A 21,790-nucleotide genomic window follows, 5' to 3' on the forward strand; every position below is an offset into this window, starting at 1 on the left:
ACATTAAGTTGTAAGACATTAAGATAACACATTGGCTTCCTATTGGCAACCTCTTTATGTTTGCAGGGCTGTAGCACTGGTTATATACACAAGATTTATATTCTTGATGACTTATGATAGTTTGATAAATTGAAGAATAATTCATCTGAACCTTTATGAAAGTAAACTGAGAAGAATCCTGTAATCATAATTTTTCATCCATCCCTTTGAGAATCTAGGTTTCAAAACCCAGCTCTGTTTTAAAGAAGTATGAAGGTTCTGTTCTGGGCCTGTGTTAAGACTTAGTGTCTTTGCTTCACAAAGAAGTGGAGCAGGAAGCGTGTACTCTCCTTACTCCACAGTGAAGTTGAGCTGAGGACCGGCAACCAGGTTCATCTGAAACTAATTATTTTATTGAGAAGAATAAACTGATCGTATAAAAAGCAGGAGATTGTTGAAATTGCTCTCCTGCTGAGTAGACAAAACATGAATGCCAGATTTGGCTTCAAGTGAAAGAGACATCGTGCAGGGTAGGGTTTAAAGATTATGAGGGGTTTGGAAGTGATCAAAAGTGGGGAAATGGAGAAAAACATCATAAAGATGATGCCCATGAGAGGTTTACTCCATGTTTCAGTGGTTTGAGCTTTAATTAATTTTATATTTGGAGTTCTAAGACTACAGCTCATAAGAAAGAGCATGAATGCAGGCCTTCTGGGGGTATCACAGAATTCCCTGGTAGAGAGGATAGGGTGCTAGCTGACTTGAGTGACTGAAAAAATGAAATTTTCAGAATGCTCATTTCCCTGCCTTCTAGAAGGGTACAGGTTTGCTTCTTCAGCTAGTTCTAAAACATGGCTAGGAAGGTCTTCCTTAACTGAGAAATGGTCCAAGTTACAGATACCAGTAGCTGTGCTATGCAAAAACTGTATTTTAAAAAAATGTATAAGTCATCTCAAGTGCTTACCAGTCAAAGCCATACACCAGTATAAACATACTCACGTTTGTTTTTTCTTTTGTACTTTGTACTTTTTCTTTAAATCTGTCTTTTAAAATCTTTATTTCTGCAACTCAAGAGTTATATAATCACTGTAACTTAGTTGCAGTTCTAATTTGTTTAGGCATTTACTTGGCGGGGATTTGAATTTTAAACTGTGTTTTTAGGAAACTTCTAGGGCTTTGTAAATTCCTGTAATTTAGTATACGGTCTTTGACCCTTGTTCCATATTTTTTACTCCAGAATCTGGACAATTTTTACAAAAGTAACAAAGCAGATACTTTAGAATATTGTGCTGATACCTGGCAGTTTAACTAGAAAGCCCCCTCATTATTAGGCTCGTTAATCTCTTTCTTGAATAAGCTTTGCAAGATTTTCATTTTTTATGGTCTTAATCCAGTAGATTAAACTGGCTCAAGTTTTATTTCGTTGGACTTAGTTTGAAACTTGTGACAGTAGCAATATGTCTTGATTCTACCCCTGGCAGTGGTGTAGGATGAAGCCAGTCCGTGTGATTGGGATTTAGCTATGGAGCTGATGTGTATAGGATTTGAATTAACACCAAGAAGTGGCTGGCACTCTTGCTTCGTGCCCATCTATCAGCTTGCCTCCTAACTTCTCATTAAAGCAGCTGAAGCCACATGGACACGCGGGCTGGCATACCTTGCTTCAAGCAGGGCTGAAGGAATCCCGCCCATCTGAGGGGAGGAGGGCCCTTCCCTAAATCCCCCACGACTTGGGGAGTTGTCCGCATCTGCTCACAGATACTGAACTACAATGCAGAGGCATTCTGTCACTATCAACTGTCTCAGGTATCAAGGAGCAGGATCGAGTCTTTGAAAATAAAAACAGCACCACTGGCTCCATCCTTTCTCTTATGGTGCTCTGGGAGCACGTATGTGGGAGAGGCTGGAGAAGCATCTTGTTTTTACCCCATGAGATAAAGAACACGTGTCAGTTGAACTTGGAATAGGAAGTAAGTGGCGGGTATGCAACTATTTGTTTATTCATTTACTCAGAGCGCCTGTCCGTGCCAGGCACTGTTAGTGTTCTGAGGGCAAATACACCCTGTTCTTGTCCACGTGGAACCCACATTCCAGGAAGAGATTTGGGGATAAATAAGTACATAGTACATATTGAAATTATGTTTTCGTATTTAAATAATATAGCATGATTATATTTTAAGGATATAAAAAAGTACAGGGTACAGCATGTCATATATAATCTATAACTCACAGAGGTTTTTTTCCCAAGTCCTACATGTGGATGTCAGGAAAGTACAGGGAAGCAAGGCCCTTTTAATTTACTTCCACTTCTGTAATTCTTTCTTCTCGTAACTGTGGTTCTTCTCCTCCTGCCACCCCCCTTTACACCCTCTAGCCAGAGATTGTGTAGGAAAGCAAAGAAGACTTTTGACTTCTTTCATTCAGCTCACTGTTTTATATCTTAAATTGGCTTATCCATTTGTTTTAAGAAGTCCCAATTCTTTGGTTCCTTTATTTCCCCCCACTTTTTAAATTACAGAATTCAAAGTTGCTTGATAATGATATATCAGTGTGGGTTCATAGGAAAAATATGTATCCTCCCATTTGTAAGCTGACTCAGAGTTTCGTTTCTTCATCGGCAGCAGGATGTGAGTGAGTGGGAAGAAGACTGGGGAAACTTATGACATTCAGAATCCTCAGTGGCACCATGTCCGTGCCCTGGCCCCCATGGAGAAATGCGTCCTGGCCTCTGACTTGGCATCACTCTCTTCACGTGCCTCTGGGAGGGCTGCTCTTGGCCAGGAATGGCTGTGCACTCCCAGTTGGCTGTCCATGTCCGTGGAGACCTTGTATGACAAAGATGAAACTGGGGACATCGGCATCTCTAGACTCCACTGTGGTTTCTAGTCTGTTCATATAACACACTCGCCACACTGGTCTAGCAGGGACCTCAGAGGAGCATAGTGGCACAGAGGGAGCATCGGTGACTTATGGAGCCTGGTTAGTCATGACGAATTAGGCCTCTAAACTATGACCAAAATCACTCCCTAAAATCATGTCTTTTAGAAAGCATCCTCGTTCATTCATCCATTTGAAAAATATTTATTGTATGTCTACTATATACTGGCCACTCCTAGGAACTGAGGTGATGTCTCTGAACAAAGAATATCTCCACTTTCTTGGAGACAGTAAACTAATATCAGCTGTATAATATGCTATAAAGTGGTAAACCCCATGAGAGAGAGCAGAGTAATGGGAATCTGAGGGCTAGAGCAAAGAACGGAAGTTAGGAACTAGGGTAGTCACAACTGGTCATTCTGCCTCTATAAATGTAGATTAATGAAAGCAATGCTACAGTTGTGTCTGAGTAACAGATGAAGCCATGTTAAATGCTTTTCTTTTTCAAACTGATCCTCGACTGGCTAAGTGATAATAGCCTGTCAATGAAAAGACAGGAGGACATAAGATTGTCTGCTGAAGGCCTCTTTCCAGTTGCCAACATGTGAATTCTGTTGTCCAGAAGGGATGAAAAAATCAGAGTACAATACCAAGAGCAAGCCCAATGTGAATTATGGGCTTTGCTTGATAATGATGTGTCAGTGTAGGTTCATCAGTCATAGCAAATGTACCACTCTGATGGGGGTGATTGACAGTGGGAGAAGCTAGGGGAGGGGGCGGTTTGGGGAAAACAAGGGGAATAAGGAAACTTCCTGTGAAATTTTATTGTGAACCTAAAACTGCTCTTTAAAGTCTGCTTTTAAAAATCAGACATGCCTGAAATTAACCTGAAAAAAATTAATTTTTTTCATCAAAAAAATCCCCTTTAAGTTCAATTCTGTATTCGACTGCTATTTTTTTTCCCCCTGAATGTTGTTGTTTCTTACTTTTCAAAAAAGCACCCCAGATGGAGTATGTGATCAGGAACTTATACTCTCACATTCAAAGCAACTCTCACATTGATTTAAAAATTGAGAGCTGTAGGATTGGAAGGGGACTTTTGGAACGTTGAACTTAACTCTGAAACCCAAAGCAAAGAATCAAGTCCTATTGTTGAACGGCTATAAAGTCTCTAATCCTGTAACCTGTTTAGATATCTGCCCATAAACTGCTTCTTGATAACTCATTCGTTTGGGTGGGAAAACACAACAAATGCAAGTGATAAGGATGGCTGGCTTCATGAAGTTAACTGAGAACAGTGGTATCAGAAAGATGAAAAGAAGTTGGGTCCAAACTCTTAGATCAATTTTGTGTGCGTTGGGAACCAGAAAATATACTAAGGACAAACTTTGCCAAATCAAAGAAGGAAAAACGAACTGGGAGTGAGTGTGGTTTTGTTTTCAGACTTTGAGGTATATTTTCCACGAGCAGTGTAGAAAGAAAGTATAAAACCATGTTGACAGCACTCCAAGGCAGTTGGTGGTTTTGTGGCATGGAGATAGAACTTTATGTCTATCACCAAAGAGAAAATATTTTTGAAAATGACTTAGCCAAGTAGGACATTGAAGTACCCTGACACAATAATATATTACATCTGGCTACTTGGCCCAAAGATTTTTAGGTTTTTTAGTACTTTTAAGCTTGGAAAGTGAAAAAAAAAAAAAATCTAGTAAGAGAATACAACCAGAGTATTTCTTTTCTAAAGACAGGGAATTTAGCTTAACAACAGGATCCTTTCCCTCCCTTGTGTGAAAAAGGATCAGACAGCATTCCAGGTAAGGAAAGGAAGTGGCCTCTTGCTATAAAGGCTACTGTTCTTCACACTCACTCCTCCTGTGAATGCACTTCTGCAGAAGTGAATGAAATGGATGTTTAAATCATTAGGGAGAGAGCTGAGGAAATCTTGCTGGAATAAGCTGCTTTTGGACCTGGAATACGTATTTTCCATGCGTTGCATGATTGTCCTCCATATATCAACATTTTTATAAAGAAATTCACAATGGTGGCAAAAAAATTCGAGAGCTCTTCCTAAGCCTTTCATTGCTACTGACCTTTCATACCCCAGAGCTATGGAAAATCTTTTGTTCATAGAAGTAAACACTTTTCCTTTCAGCCAAGAAATAGACATGAAGCTTCCAGAAAGGGCAGTCTGTGGACAGGGAGGCCGCCCCTCACACCTTCTGCTGTGTCCCCCAGCTCATGTCTGGGCGCCGAGAGCTTCTTGCATCTCTGGATGTCATCAGTAACCCAAGTTCTCAGTATATCATGGAAGGTTGTTGTCAATGATATTTTTGTACTTTAGCCCTAAATTGTAATGCTGTTGAGTCCAGAATGAGTTACTTTGTAGGCATCTAACAGGAAGTATGATGTGGTTGTCTTGGACACCCAGTATGAGTAGACTGGAGAAACTTCACATATCTGATTTCATGACTTTATTAAAACAAAAGTGGTAATAGTAATAGCCAGCATTCACTGAGTTCTTGTTAGGAGCCAGGCATGTATGCTAACTATACTGTACCTATTTTCTCTTTTAATTTTCACAACAAACATATAGGTAGGTTAAATATTAATTGGTTTGCTTTGGCTGCAATGAGCATCTTAAAATAAGGAAATTATTATACTAAAAAGAAGTATATTGATTGTTACCTCTCATCTACTACAGGTCTTTGTTTAATGTCACTTTCTCGATAAGTCCTTTTTTTTCATTTTTTGAAGTATAGTTGATTTACACAGTAATGTATTAATTATTGCTGTACAGCTGTATACATTATTGCATATTATTCAATATCAATATTGAATATTATTCATATTCAATATCCTGTGATAAACCCTATTCTTTCCCATTATGGCTTATCACAGGATATTGAATATAGTTCCTTGTGCTGTACATAGGACCGTGTCGTTTATCCGTCCTATATATACCAGTTTGTACCTGCTAATCCCACACTCCCAATCCATCCCTCTTTCACCCTCTCCCTTGGCAACCAGCAATCTGTTCTCTATGTCCCTGATTAGGCCCATTTGTGTCATGTTTTTGATTCCATATGTAAGTGATATCATATGGTATTTGACTTTCTCTTTCTGACTTAGACTTAGTGTGATGATCTTTTCTGTCCATGTTGCTGCAAATGGCATTATTTAGTTCTTTTTTATGGTCAAGTAGTATTTTATTGTATATACGTATCACATCCTCTCTATCTATTCATCTGTCAGTGAACCTTCCTCTAACCATCCTTTTCTTACCTTCACCCCCTCCCCACATTCCTGTTTTCTCTCTCTTTTTTAAACTACCTTATTCTACTTCTTTGTCTTATTTATTGTCCAATCTTCCTGCTAGACACTAAGGCTCATAAGACGTGAATCTTTGTCTGTTTTGTTCACAATTTTGTGCCTTTGAGAATGTTAGGTAGGGCCAGTAAATATTGGGATGGCCAAAAGAGTCATTTGGTTAGTGAATGCGTTCAATAAAGTTCTTAGTGAAAATGAAAAGTATGTCTTATTTTTACTTAAAATCAAAGGAACTTTTTGGCCAACCCACTAGTTTGTGAATGAATGAAGGGACTTAGTGCAAAGCCTTCCCTATTTTTTGAAGATCTGATTCCCTAAAGCACACCCTGCTTAGTAACTGGGTGCAGCAGTGGCTAAAAAGTTGGGCTGTGGAATTTGAATACATGGGCTTGTGCTCCAGCACTTTCAAGTTGTGAGGACTTGACTCACATGAGTCATAGACCTCCGTTCCGCATTGCATAATAAGCATAAAATACAGCACCTACATTTTTTGGTAGGAGTTTTTGGAAAAATTAAGTATGTCAGTGGGTGTTGGCAAGTATTAACACACACTTGGAATGGAGTTTGGTCCCTACAATGTGCTCGATGGATGTGAATTATTGTTAGTATTTTAGCACTTCTTATACTGACACCCTAGTTATTGCCATGTGTTTCCCTTCATATGTGGGTACCTAAAAGGAAGGGGGCATTTAAAACCTATTTATTTTTATTTGATCTGTGCTCAGAAAATATGCAACACACAATTGTGTATTTATGAATTAAATAGTTTGGCAATTCAAAGTCCAAGTTTGGATATAAATTAATTACTACTATATTTTTTTCTACATTTAAATCCCAATTTATTAAAGTCACGTAGAATGTGGTTCAGTAACTCATTTGTACATAATTTGGTTTAATTCCTCACCCTTTGTTTTCCCTACGCATTCCATATGTCTGACTTTCCCTGTTTACTCCCCAAGTATTTCAAGTTTTTAAGTGTTTGATGTGTCAGTTACCAATAAACTGATCGTCCATGCTAACACTTGTTTGCATTTAAGTATCGGCATTGTTATTTCTAGAGGTACTATTTTCTGTGGTTTCAAAACTCATCTTTCTTGGCATCCTATATGAATATAGAAAGAAAAATTATAATAGTAAAAAAATGGGAATTTTTTTGGCTGCTCTTACATTGCCTCTGGGGCCTAAGTGTCAGAAAGATGAATCTGGGGTTTGATGTGTTTGGCCTGTGGTTAGGGTTTTCTCCCAGTCTCACTGGCAGCACCTCTTGGTGTAAGAAATACTATATCAAAAGAGAAAATACACAGCATGGCTCTGAAGTTAGAATAAGATATTATATGTATTTTTAGAACAGCTCAGGTGTAAAAATGTAAAACCATTAAATGAATGCAAAGATAATCCAAATGGTTATAAATAAATATGTTAAAGTTGTTGTCATTTAAAAAACTTAAACCATGTGAAAATGCAAGATACGTATTTCACACATAGTATCTTTTTCACGTAATTGTGGTAGAAGAGATACGCCATTAAAATTTGGGGAATTTTTTTCTGAATGGCCTTGGATTTATTTGCAGAATTTATTTAAATACCCCACTTATGTGATATTCTGTTACATGACAGTAGATTAGAATTATTGTTTACCTTTGGGAGTAGAAAAAATTTTTTTAAAGCTTTCTTCTATATAAATTTTTAGAAATTGTGTGTGTGTGTGAAATTCAAATACTTCTTAAATTTCTGTTTTTATATAACATTCTGTCAGTCTATCATAGAAAGAAATAAGAAGAATATGGCTTTTTAAGTTCAGAAATCACTGCTTCTCTTTTTCTGGAAAGAAACATGGATGATTTATTGCATTTATAGCTTTTGCTTTTCTGAAAGGAAAAAGTGCTTGGTGTCTGATTAAAAATATACTACTTTTCAACTCGGAATTTTTCCTTAAACGTCACAGATACTCAGTTTGGGATTTGCACCTATATAAGTACCGAGGTTTTATCACAATTGAACAAACATCTGGCCCTTGTAATGGTTTCCTCAGGCAGCACCTCTCTGCCCCACTCATGTCCTGTTCTCTGAGGGGGAGGATCTGAACCCAGTGCAAACTGGAGGCTTTCAGGGATGTTTAATGACACCGATGCCCTTTCCAGCTGCAGAACCTGAGCTTTGTGGGCTGCCTCCGTGAGGAGAAGTGGCCACAGATCCCTTTGCCCATTTCCCAAGTCTTTCACTGCAGGAGCTTGATAATACAGTTCAAAATGTAAAAGCGAAACTATGCTTCTTCAGTTTTTTTTTTTTTAAGCAGTTGATTTAAAATGATTTCATTCATGAGGATTTTCATCCTTGGCCTTAGTCTGAATGATAGAGATAATCATCTTCTGTACATTTCTTCCACTTCCTTGTCTTCAAAAGCCATATGGGAATGAGAACAAGGGATATAATTTAAATATTTGAAAAGTTCTTAGGACTTTTTTACAAAATTTAAAAGCTCATTAATTTTGTACTTTATCCTCATGCAGAAAGACATTTACTAACTGTAGTACTTTTAAACTTATGAAAGGGCATGCAAGTTGCAGAAAGAGAAGAGAACTAGGAACCTACTCTCAGCAGTTCAGAAGAGCTTGGGAGGGAATGTTGCCAGTGAGGGCCTAGGGAGCTGCACTGACCCAAATCTAATGTCTTATCATTAATGCTTAGTAGTTAAATATGGCCTCCCTTTCACACATCGCATGTATTTGTCTTCCATTTTCTGTTGCCTGTTTAAATTTTATAATTTCTAAAACCATATGTCCTAGAACATTAGAATTTCAGTCTATTCTGAACATATATCATTGCTGTTATAATTCTAAAGAAGCGATTAAAAAATTCGTTCCATAGTAATGCTCAAACACCTTCTACAAGACAAAAAATAATAGCATAGTCTGGACAGTATTCAGTTGATTCCCTTGACTTACAGTGGATCACATAGAAATGATAAAATTTTAAGAAAATATGTATTGTTGCATTGGTTCTCATTTTCACCTGTATGAAAAAAAATAATTTGACTTCATTTACATATGGAGGAAATTGAAGTTTCGGAGAATTTCAGTGGCTTACAATGGACAGATCGGGAGTGGCGGCCAGGATTACTACTCAGTCCCTTAATATTTTAGTCTAATAAGTCTTACCAAGGGGAAAGAGATAGAACAAGCTTTTGAATGGTTAAGATTGTCTTTAACCAGGAAATATAGCAGTGTGGACTGGCTTTTTTTCTTTCCAGTAAGCATTTTAGATTGCTTAAAATATATAAAGAAAGATGAATCAACCATAGGGTACTTTTGGTAAACTTTCAGAGAGTGTGCTCCTGAACCCTCTCTCAAGCTTCTTTCCAATTATTACCCATCCCCTCCTCAATACCCACACACAGCAGTGCCCACGGTTCTGTCTGCATTACCAGGCTTTGTTGTGCTTGTTTTTGAACATTATATTCATAGAATCGTGTAGTAGTTACTCATTTGTCTTTGGCTTATTTTGTGCAACAGTATGCTTGTAAACTTCACCTGTGTTACATGTAGCAGTACTTCCTCTTCACATGGTTCTTTGTATGAATGTACCACAATTATGTATCCATTCTATTGTTGATGGGCATTTGGATTGCTTTGTTTGGGACTGTTGTAAATAGAGCTTTTGTGACTAATCTTGAGCACGCCTTTTGATTGACATAGTCACTCATTTCTGTTGCATATTACATGGTTGTGTACTCCAGTATTCTTGCCTGGAGCCTCCCATGGACAGAGGGGCCTGGAGGGCTATGTCCATAGGGTCACAGAGAGTTGGACATGACTGAAACGACTTAGCATGCACACATATAGTTTATAGGTCATAGATCATATGTATGTCTCATTTTCATAGCCAGTTTTTCAGTGTATTAATTTACACTGCTACCAGGTAAGTGTGAGATTTCTAGTGCCACATCTTTATCAACAGCTGGAATGGTTAGTCCTTTTAAAGATTAGTCATGCTAAGTAATGGGATCTCATCATGGTGTCAATTTGCATTTCTCTTGTACGGATTGATGTAGACCAAGTTTTCATACCTTTATATTGGCTTTTTCAATATTGTTTCATTTGTCTGCTTCTGTATAACACATCCCTTCCAAAGGAGATGCTAAATACAACAATCCTGTCCATCGTAACTTCAGATGAACCCAAGTCCTTAATTTTAATGAAGTTTCTAGTATTCTGATTATTTTCAGATCAGTACTTTTTGTGTTTGTAATCTTTGATACTCTTTTATATTTTCTTCTGAAAGCTTTATTTTATATTTTACACTTGGAACTGTTCTTGCCCTGAAATTGATCTTTGCATATGGTATGAAATAGAGGTCAAGATTTACTTTTTTTCCTAAATGGATTTCCATTTGGGTCATCACTGTTTGAGAAGCACACCCCTTTCCCGCTGATGGTAACTCTGTCATGAAACATGTGTTCAAATGTAGATTGGCCAATTTCCTCCTTCTTCATCCTATCCATAGGTTTATTTATCTACCTTTGCACCAATATCATACTGTCTTAATTATAGTAGCTTTATAGTAAATTTAAATATATGGTGCTGTAAATTCTAAATGATAGTATTTTGCTCTTCACTGAGATTGTCAGGCCTATTTTTGGCCCTTTGCATTTTGATGTTGTTTTATAATTAGCTTGTTGATTTTCACCAAAAAACAAACAAAAAACTCCCAAAACTACTGGGATTCTGATTGGAATTGCATTGACTCAACAGGTTAATTTGAGAAGTTTCATATTTTGCAATATTGAGTCTTCCAACCCACAAAGAAGACATAGCCTTAGTTTGTTTGGATTTTCTTTCATTTACTATGGTGTTTTGTTGCAGTTTTTGTGTTTACAGTCTTGCACAACATATTTAGACTTATGCTGAGGTTTTTAATATTTTTATATTGTTGTAAATGGTATTTAAAGTGGTTTTTAACCCTTATAATTGTTTACTAGTGTATAGAGCTACATTTGATTTTTGTACATTGACCTTGTATCCATGACATTACTGAATTTACTTATTTGTAGTAGTTTACCTTTAGATTCTCTTGGATTTTGTACATAAACTATTATGTGATAGCTGAAAAAGTGTTATTTCAGCTATTTAAAAGTTAGTCTTATTTTTCTTTCAATAATTACGTCTTTTCTAACGTGATACTTTCTAGTACCTCTACTACATAGAAGTGGTAATAAATTGTAAATTGTGTTGTTCATATCATCTATAACTCCGCTGTTTTTTTGTCTGCCTATTACATAATTTACTGAGGGATTATTTTATAATCTCCATTATTATGGAGATTAATCTGTTTCTGATTTTAGTTTGCTGGATTTTGTTTTATATATTTTCTGGCAGTCAAATTAGATGTAGAATTTTTGTATTTTCCTGGTGGATCAAACCTTCTCTTTGAAGTGTCACTTTTTCTATCAGTGTATCTTACCTTTAAATCTACTGTATCTTTCATGTAGCTACATATGCTTTCTTTCAATTAGATTTTACATAATCTATCTTTTCCTATATTTCTGTATTCTTATAGTAAAGGTTCTTTTTCTTATAAAAAGGATATACTAGTTCTTTTCTAATTCATGTATACAATTCAGTTTGTATACATTTAACTACTGGTATTTGGAAGATTCAAATCTATATCAACCTCTGTTTTCCATTTGTCTCATATCTTTGTTCCTGTTCCTTTCTTTCCTACCTCTACATTTTAGAGTATTATTTATTATATCACTCCCCAACCCTGTTTTTTTAAATATGTTTTGAAAGAATGTTTTCCTATGATTTTTTAACTGAATAGTGAATGAAAGGGAAATAAAATGCACCAAAAGTTAAGTTTGGGATCTAAAACATATTGGCCTAAGTTCTACTTTCACATAATGAAAAGTGAAATTCTATACAGTACTTATCTGTGTACAGTAGGAAAGTAAAAGCTTCAGAGAGAAAATATTTATAGCTGGCAGTTTACCATTTATATTTGGGGAAGGGATTGGGTCCAAAGTATTTTTTTTTCATTCAACAGAATCTCTGAATTCATGTACAGAAGACTGTACTTATGGCAGGGTCTCCAGAGATTTTGAAAGGAAACAAATAAAGCTTTGTATGCAAAAAAAAAAAAAAAAACTTGGTTAGATTAAAAAGCACGTAAAGTTTTTTTTGTTTGCTGCATTGTTTTCAATTGCAGCTGTAGTTATTGAAAATTGCTATGGTTTTTTAACTTAAAATATTTCCTAACTTAATAATGATCAGCATTTTCTCTTAAGTAATTTTTTTTTATCATTTCAAGCAAAACAGTTTATTTTAAAATTCAACATTCAGTTTCTTAATTGTCAACTGGAAGAATTATTTAAACATTACAAGTTTTTCAATATTTTAGAATATTTATGGATTCTACTTTTGCACAGTTTTACTTTACTCATTGCTGTTAGAATGTAGAATATACTAAGGTACATACTCAAGTAGAATATTTTTTGCTTTCATATCTTCAGATAGTTGATTGCAGACAAATAAGAGTAACATGTGCTTATTGTGAAAAACTTAGAAAATGATGAAAAATGAAAAGAGAAACATTTGTCAACCAACCAGTTACTATTTGGTCTATTTCTTTTTTATAGTTTTCAGTATTTAAATGTTATAATAAGATCATATGCTTTTCATCTTTATTTTTCTGATATTCATATCCTCTTAATTTTTGCATAGTTCCATCATATGATTATACCCTATATTTTTAAATACATGCTCTTAATTATGGAGATATAAACTCTGTCCTTTGTTGTTGTTGCTGCTGCTGTTTAATGCTTTATGAAGAAACTTGTATGTAAATATTTCTTTTAATCAATTATCCTATCCCTGAAGTAGATTCTAAGACATTTAATTACAAGATCAAGGAATATTAGCAGCTTTATGGGTCTTAACAACATATGTGAATTCCTTGCTTTCCAGAAATGTACCAGTTTCTGCTTCCACCAGAACCCAGTGAGTTCCTAGCTTCTAACACTCTCCAAAAAGAAATTCACATTCATATTTTCCTCTGTTAATTTGATAAGAAAATAATATCTCATTTAATTTGCATTTAATATTGGGTTAACTTCTTTTATATTTATCTCCTTTTTTTCTGTGACTTTTTTTTCCTTTTTACTTAACTGGCGTGTTTTTCTGATTTCTGTGTACTAAGGATAATAATCATTTATCTGTGTTTTACAAATGTTTTTCTCATTCTTTAACTTGCCTTTTAATTTTATATTGCTGTTATTTTTTCATTGCTTTCTACTGGGTCATTTTCCCTGTCCTGTTGTGAACAACTGTCTATTTATATTTCTTATAGTATTTTAATCTTTGTGGGCTTTTTTTTTTAAATTTAAATCTTTCATATATCTGGGATATGAAAATGAATGTTTTATTGCCCATCACTTTGTCCTTTTATCTTCATTATAGAAGAGCGTTTTAAGTTGGCATTTGAAAATTTCAAATACAGATTTTTACATTATAAATTCTACTTTTTAAACTCTCTTCAGGGCAGATTTAGTTTGGCCTTGTTAACTTGTCTGCAGGGCAGCTTTGTTGTTTCGGATGGCACGGGAAGTGGCGAGGTCATTAGTGGTTTCCTAGTCCAGCCCCATGTGTCCGTGGTTCTCTCTCCTGTGCTGTGGCTTTGAGTGCTCAGCCTTGTGTTTGGTACTGATGTCATCACTTAAGATCTTCCTAACTGTCTAGTGAGGGGCAGGAAGAGCCTGTGTGTAGATGCATTTTTTGACTCAAAGTTGGGTCAAAATGCCTCCAAGAAGCTCCAGCTGAGTCTAGAAGAGCTTGGAGGGCAAAGGAAGATTATCTGGATGAAAAATAGGGCCTCAGAGCTGCAGGGGGAAAGGGAGAGGAGTGTGTTCTGGCAGAAAAATGCCATGAGCAAAGACTTGGAGACATGAAAACCATATGGGTTTTGGGATCTATCAAGTCGTCTCAGTTGCATGTGTGAGATGGGGGATAAAGTGATGCATAAGATACAGCTGAAGAGGTCAACAAAGGCTAGATTGTGAAAGGCTTGCTTGCTTTGGTATTCAATGGTATTATGTTTAATGTTACCATTACACACCTACTATGTGCCAGACTTTGTTCAAGGCTATGGACACATAGTGATTAGAAAAACAGACACGATCTCTGCCCTCTACGAAATGCATGTGCAGGATGCAAGCAGTAAATACTCAAATAAGCATTTCAAAAAACATGACCACATATCATTAAGCTGATGCAAGGGAAAGAATAGTCTTGTCAATGAGAGGAGAGAGGAGGGAAAGCTCATTCATTTCACCTGAAGGTCTCTTTAAGATGGCATTTGAGCTGAGCCCTGAGGAGTGAGTTACCTGTGGAAGAGTGAGGTTGGGTGGAGTTGTAGGAAGGGCACAGGCTCCGAGGCAGGAAAGTGCTAGGAGTTTTCAGGGAAGTGAGAATGACCAATGCCTGGTGCTTGGAGGGAGGCATAGTGAGGGATAGACTGAAGAGTCAGGGACAGAAGGAACAAAGCCTCACAGGAAACATTGCAAGTTTGAATATCATTCTAAGAATAACTGAAACATACTAGCAGCTTTTAAGTGGACTGTGATAATATTCTATCATTTCTAAGATGTGTATTTTTTTCACATTTTAATATAGGAATATTTCTTTCAGTTGATGTGATTTGTTTAAAAATAAACACTAGGAAATAACTGAATTTGCAGAGCTCTTCTCTCTTTTGGTAGTATATAAAATAAACTCTTAGGTTTGATGTTATTCAGTACTCTATATTTTTAAACTGTATGTTGCCCAGGGTACTGTTTGGAAATGAGATTAAAAGGACAAGAGAAACATAAGGGCATCTTCTTAGATGTTGTTCAGACACCAGACATATTGGTAGCTCATACTAGAGCAGTAACAGTGTTATGGAAAGAGATGAATGAATTAAATGTTTTGTAGACAAACCCTGGTACTGGATTAGAACATAGTGTTGAGTTGGATGGAGGGGAAGGAGGAAATGGAATATTGAGGCTAAATCCCTGGTTCTAGAGGTAACAAGTAGATATTTGATGGCACTATTTCTTCACATGGTGAAAGATGAAGGAAAATTTTTTAAGATCAAAAGTATCATTTGGGTGTATTGAATTAGAATTGCCCTTGAGATATCCATGTGGGTGTGACAGGCAATTGGATCAAGTTAGATCTGATGTTTGGAAAAGAAGGTCTTTGCTGGAGATTTGAATTGAAATCCTCAGATATAGATGGTGTTTGAAGCTATTAGAATGGATGAGGCTATCAAGAGACACCATGGAATGAGAAGAAAAGAAGGCCTAGGACTATGTCCTGAGAAACATATTTAGGGGTCAAGTAAAAGAGAAAGACTGTGGAAATGTGGCCAGAGAAAACCCAGGAGCATATATGACCATGGAATCTAACGGAAGAGAGTACTTTAAGAAGAGGAGAGTTGTCAAGTGCATTAAATACCACTGAGTGTGATGTTTTTTGCCATACCTCAACATGGATCAGCCACGGGTATACATGTGTCCACCCATCCCGATCCCCTCCTCCCACATCCCTCCCCCCCATATTCCTCTGGGTTGTCCCAGAGCACAAACTTTGAGTGTCCTGCTTCATGCATCAAACTTGCACTGGTCATCTGTCTACATATGGTAATGTATATGTTTCAATGCTGTTCTCTCAAATCATCTCACCCTCACCTTCTCTCACTGAGTCCAAAAGTCTGTTTTTACATCTGTGTTTCCTTTGCTGCCCTGCATGTAGGATCGTCATTACTATCTTTCTAAAGTCCATATATATGTGTTAATACACAGTATTTGTCTTTCTTTTTCTGACTTATTTCACTCTATATAATGGGCTCTAGTTTCATCCACCTCATTAGAACTGAGTCAAATGTGTTCATTTTTATAGCTAAGTAATATTCCATTGTGTATATGTACAACTTCCTTATCCATTCATTGCCAAAGGACATCTAGGTTGCGTCCATGTCCTAGCTTCGTAAATAGTGCTTACAGTGAACGTTCGGGTACACATGTCTCTTTCAATTCTGATTTACTTGGGGTTTATGCCCAGCAGTGGGATAGCTGGGTCATATGGCAGTTCTATTCCTAGTTTTTAAAGGAATCTCCACACGGTTCTCCATAGTGGCTGTACTGGTTTGCATTCCCACCAACAGTATAAGAGGGTTCCCTTTTCCCCACACCCTCTCTAGGATTTATTATTTGTAGATTTTTTGATGATGACCGTTCTGACCTGATAATTATGCCTTCTGACCCTCATTGTGGTTTTGATTTTCACTTCTCTAATAATGAGTGACATTGAGCATCTTTTCATGTGTTTATTAGTCATCTGTATGTTTTCTTTGGAGAAGTCTGTTTGGATCCCTTGCCCACTTTTTGATTGGGTTGTTTGTTTTTCTGGTATTGAGCTGCATGGGCTACTTGTATATTTTGGAGATTAATTCTTTGCAGTTGTTTCATTTGCTATTATTTTCTCCCATTCTGAGGGTTGTCTTTTTACCTTACTTATAGTTTCCTTATTGTGCAAAAGCTTTTAAGTTTAATTAGGCCTCATTTGTTTATTTTTGTGTTTATTTCCATTACTCTGAGAGGTGGGTCATAGAGGATCTTGCTGTAATTTATGTCACAGAGTGTTCTGCCTATGTTTTCCTCTAAGAGTTTTATAATTTCTGGTCTTACATTTAGATCTTTAATCCATTTGAGTTTATTTTTGTATATGGTATTAGAAAGTGTTGTAGTTTCATTCTTTTACATGTAGTTGACCAATTTTCCCAGCACCACTTGTTGAAGAGGCTGTCTTTTCTCTATTGTATATTTTTGCCTCTTTTGTCAAAGATAAGGTGTCCATAGGTGTGTGGATTTATCTCTGGACTTTCTGTTTTGTTCCATTGATCTATAAAGACCTGTATATAGAAAACTATAAAACACTGATGAAAGAAATGAAAGATGACACAAATAGATGGAGAAATATGTCATGTTATTGAATTGGAAACATCAATACAGTGAAAATGACTGTAGTATCCAAAGTAATTTATAGATTCAGTGCAATCCCTATCAAACTACCTATGGTATTTTTCACAGAACTAGAACAAATAATTTCACAACTTGTATGGAGAACACAAAGGACCTCAAATAGCCAAAGCAATCTTGAGAAAAAAGAATGGAACTGGAAGAATCAACTTTCCTGACTCCAGACTCTACTACAAAGCTACAGTCATCAAGACAGTATGGTACTGGCACAAAGTCCTTTGGATTTTCCAAAATGATCACCTTATGAAGGTCCATTTTGGTGGAGTCGTAAATACTGGAGCCACCCAAGAACAAATGAGAGCTAACAGAATAGTCCAGAATCTTGGCCATTAAAAGGAGTGAGAAATGTAGCTCTAGCTGAAGGGATAGTGTTATGCCCTGAGGCCCTATTCAGGATAATAGCATGAAATTTTATTAATAGATCCTGACAGAATGATCCAGTAGACAGGGAAAGAGGGCAGTAGAAGATACAGTAGCAGAGGGGTCAGCTAGAAAAGCAAATAAACTGAGAGTTGAATACAGATGAGTTCCGGAGACCATGTGGCAAGGGCCTTTGTACTGTTATCCCTGGAGAAAACCTGAAGGGGCTTTAAAAGTGAAAGTCACTCAGTTGTGTCTGACTCTTTGTGACCCCATAGACTATACAGGCTCTAAAATCACTGCAGATGGTGACTGCAGCCATGAAATAAAAAAGACAGTTACTCCTTGGAAGAAATGTTATGACCAACCTAGACAGCATATTAAAAAGCAGAGACATTACTTTGCCAACAAAGATCCGTCTAGTCAAGGCTATGGTTTTTCCAATAGTCATGTATGGATGTGAGAGTTGGACTATAAAGAAAACTGAGCACTGAAGAACTGATGCTTTTGAACTGTGGTGTTGGAGAAGACTCTTAAGAGTCCTTTGGACTGCATGGAGATCCAACCAGTCCATCCTAAAAGAGATCAGTCCTGAATATTCATTGGAAGGACTGATGTTGAAGCTGAAACTCCGATACTTTGGCCACCTGATTTGAAGAGCTGACTCATTTGAAAAGACCCTGATGTTGGGAAAGATTGAAGGCGGGAGGAGAAGGGGACAAGAGGATGAGATGGTTGGATGGCATCACTGACTCTCATGGACATGAGTTTGAGTAAACTCCGGGATTTGGTGATAGACAGGGAGGCCTGGCATGCTGCTGTCCTTGGTGTCACAAAGAGTCAAACACAACTGAGTGACTGAACTGAACTGAGACTATACAGTCCATGGAATTCTCTAGGTCCAAATACTGGAGTGGGTAGCCTTTCCTTTCTCCAGGGGATCTTCCCAACCCAGGGATTAAACCCAGGTCTCCAGCATTGTAGGAGGATTCTTTACCAGCTGAGCCACAAGGGAAGCCCAAGAATACTGGAGTGGGTAGCCTATCCCTTTTCCAGCAGATCTTCCCGATCCAGGAAATGAACTGGTGTTGGAATGCCTTTGCAGGAATTCAGATGATAGTGGGGAGGCCCCGAGTAAGATTGGAGAAGAGGGGAGAGCTTGGAGATGAACAGAAGAGAAAATCAGAGGAGCTCAATGCTTGTACATGGGGAGGTGGTTGAGGATGAATCCTATGTCATTGGATTTGTTGACTGGGATGGTGATGATTGTGACTTTAGGGTGGTTTTCCATTAGTCTATCTTTAACTCTGACTGGTTAATCTGTTATCCATGTATTGATTGATTAAAATCAGAGCAAAGTTTTGGTTTTGTTTCTCAGGAATTTCTAGCAGTTCTCAGATATCATTTGGGAGGCTGCTCTGGGTAATTTTAAAAGAATGATTTAAGTGAATCTGTTTTAAAGTAGTGCGTTTGAAGGCTGGAAAAAAAAATTGACCTCTCTTTGGCCAGCCTTGTTTTCCAGAATTTGGGGGCTAGAATGTTGGATTTGAAATACTTTGCTCTACTTCTGTCATTTCTCATTGTTGAACTTTAGGCTGCTGGCTTTCAAAACATGCTTGTGACCATCACGAACCTTAGGTTTTCTCCCCCACTCATCAGTCTGGCAGCAGCATGGCAGTCACACTCTGCACAAAGATGCCGTCTGCTGTTTTCTGGCTCATCCCCATTTCCCAGAACAAAGTAATTTTCCATAACACATAAGGCCCATATTCTTCATCCTTGTTGATTTTGCCAGACCTCAGTGGACCTTTTTTTTTTTAAAGGCGCTTTCCATATCCTATTATGTTGTCTGGATCATCTCCAAATCCAGTTTTTAATTTCCTATTGGCTAAATTGTATTTTTTTCTTTCGGCCTGCGCTCATCTTCCGTTTAATCCTGGCTTCTCTCCTCTGCTGTGAGGGAGACCTTAATCTCTTTTGGGCCATCAGCCATGCCATTTAAAAATTCCTTTGGGCATCTGTTCAGCTGGTTTAACGTTGTTCAGTCCCACTTCTTTGCTGGGGTTTACTGTCTCCTTGCCTGCTTCCGTTCCTTTCAGTAAAGGTTATGAGGGGTCCTCATGGGGGGGAGCCATGCACCCGCTTCCAGTGTGAGCCCCCTTTCTGTGGCTCTGTTCTCCTAATATTCTAGTGCCAAATATTTAACCCATTCAGTTGGTCAGGAAGCCTGGGGCTGAAACACTAGGTCATTCCATCTTACAGAGAGATCCAAAGAGCACCAATGCTAGACATGGCCCTGGGATATTTTGTGGTTTACACACCCTTGGTGCTTGACGGGTCTTTCTTTGCAAGGGTCACCTAGAAAAATAGCATCTTCAGCACCTACAGTACCTTGGATCTTTAGATTTCAGTTATGATGATCCTGGATGTTAAAACCTTGCTAAAGGACAAGAGGAGGGTACTTTGATTAAACTGCAAGTCAGTAAGTGGTAAGTCAAGGAATGTGTTTTCTGACTTGCATCTTTGAAGTGCATACATCCCAGTGTATTTGATGGGCTTACATTTGAGTTAATTCTGTTCATTCTCTCAGATGACCTTCAATAACCATCACCATGGTGGGAGATAAGATGTGGTAGGTACAGTCACAAACTTAGATTCAGAAGATTGTTCCTCCACTAGGCACTGCTGCTTTGTCAGCTCTACCGCTGATTGACTGGGTAACCTTGAGGCAAGTTCCTTCTCCTTTGTAGGTTTCAGCTTTCTGGTTCTTAAAGTGAAGAAATTGAACCAGGTAATCTTCAAAGCCTCTTCGAATTGAGATGAACCTTTTCATTCATCTAAAAATACTCTGATGACAGGAAGGCTTCTTCTTTCCAATCATGCAAGGGCTGTGGAGATTTTCCTATGAGTCGTCCCTTACCAAAAATGACACCCCATTCCCATCATCCCCCTTTCTCAAGAGCCCTGGCAGCAAAAAGAAGGCTTGTCAGAGAGCTCCTTCCTTGAATAGGTGGATATGTCCTGCTTGGAATAAGAAAAAGGAAAATCAATGAGGCAAAGGCAGGAGATGTTAAGAAAATGAGAAAAAGACTTGTTAATTCAAAACAAGTATCTGAAACAAAGAAAGCCGCATCACTTTATTGACCGAATATACACAAATACCCTCTTATCCCCATGTACTTAGACTGTTGTGCATATAATACAAAATATTTAATGGATCATTGATGTCTTATGTAATTTATTGTTGAGGTCTTTGAACACAGTTGTAATTTCTTTATTGGTAAGTAAGGGTTACCTGACTTCAGCCCCTTTTAGTAAATCATGTCTCCTCTTTGTGCTTTTACCTTATTTCATAGCTCACTTTACCTAAGTGAGAGTGGAGGGACAGTACAAGGTAGGAGTTCTGCTCTTACGTGCAGAATCCCTAGTAACAATCAGTAGGTTTTGAAAAGCCTTTGGTCCATTGAGAAAATGGACTAAGTAGAGAGGGATGGGATGCGGTGGGGCAGAGTGGAAGGGAGGCCCATGAGGAGGGGGCGAGTGAATGTATACATATAGCTGATTCACTTTGTTGTAAAGCAGAAACTAACACATTGTAAAGCAATTCTCCCCCCCCCCCAAAAAAAAAGCGTACAGACAAGGATCATTGGTCTAACAAGTAGGGCAATGGTTAAGATCCTCAAAGTGTATGGTCGTGTGGGTCATTGGCAACACTGCTCCTTTAGAAATGAGCCCCTGGAAATTGCATTTGCCAAGGATTATGCTCTGTTTCCCTTTCTGACCTTTGGGTAATCTTGTTATTGGAGAATTCACATCAATGATCTGCTTCCCTTGGTCTGCATAATTCTTTTCTTGAATTCATTTTCATTGAAGTGGTAATGTTTATATCTGCCTTGCTTAGTAAAATATAAATAGCAAAAATGTGCATGGGAAATCAGTGCTTACACTGATGTATCAGCTTCATCTGGATTGTCAACTGAGAGATCTCTGAATAGTTACTCCTGTATCACTTACTGGGTAGACAGTGTGACTGGTGATAGACAATATCATATATGACTTTTACAGATACCTAAGCAGAATTCTTTTAGTAACTTACTAGAGTTATCCTTCATTAAGCAAAAAGAAAATCTGTGATATCTGAATCATTCAAAATTTAGTTTCACATTCAAAGTT

At 37.5% G+C, this 21,790-nt stretch overlaps 1 protein-coding gene across 13 annotated transcripts in view; it reads left to right on the top strand.

The window, feature by feature from the left end:
- The window catches only part of LTBP1 (latent transforming growth factor beta binding protein 1), a 434,653-nt gene that overhangs the window by 346,590 nt on the left and 66,273 nt on the right, over positions 1–21,790 (top strand). The gene's annotated exons all lie outside the window — the stretch shown is intronic.

This window comes from Odocoileus virginianus, chromosome 2 (assembly GCF_023699985.2).
Source record: "Odocoileus virginianus isolate 20LAN1187 ecotype Illinois chromosome 2, Ovbor_1.2, whole genome shotgun sequence".
Classification (NCBI taxonomy): Eukaryota; Metazoa; Chordata; class Mammalia; order Artiodactyla; family Cervidae; genus Odocoileus; species Odocoileus virginianus.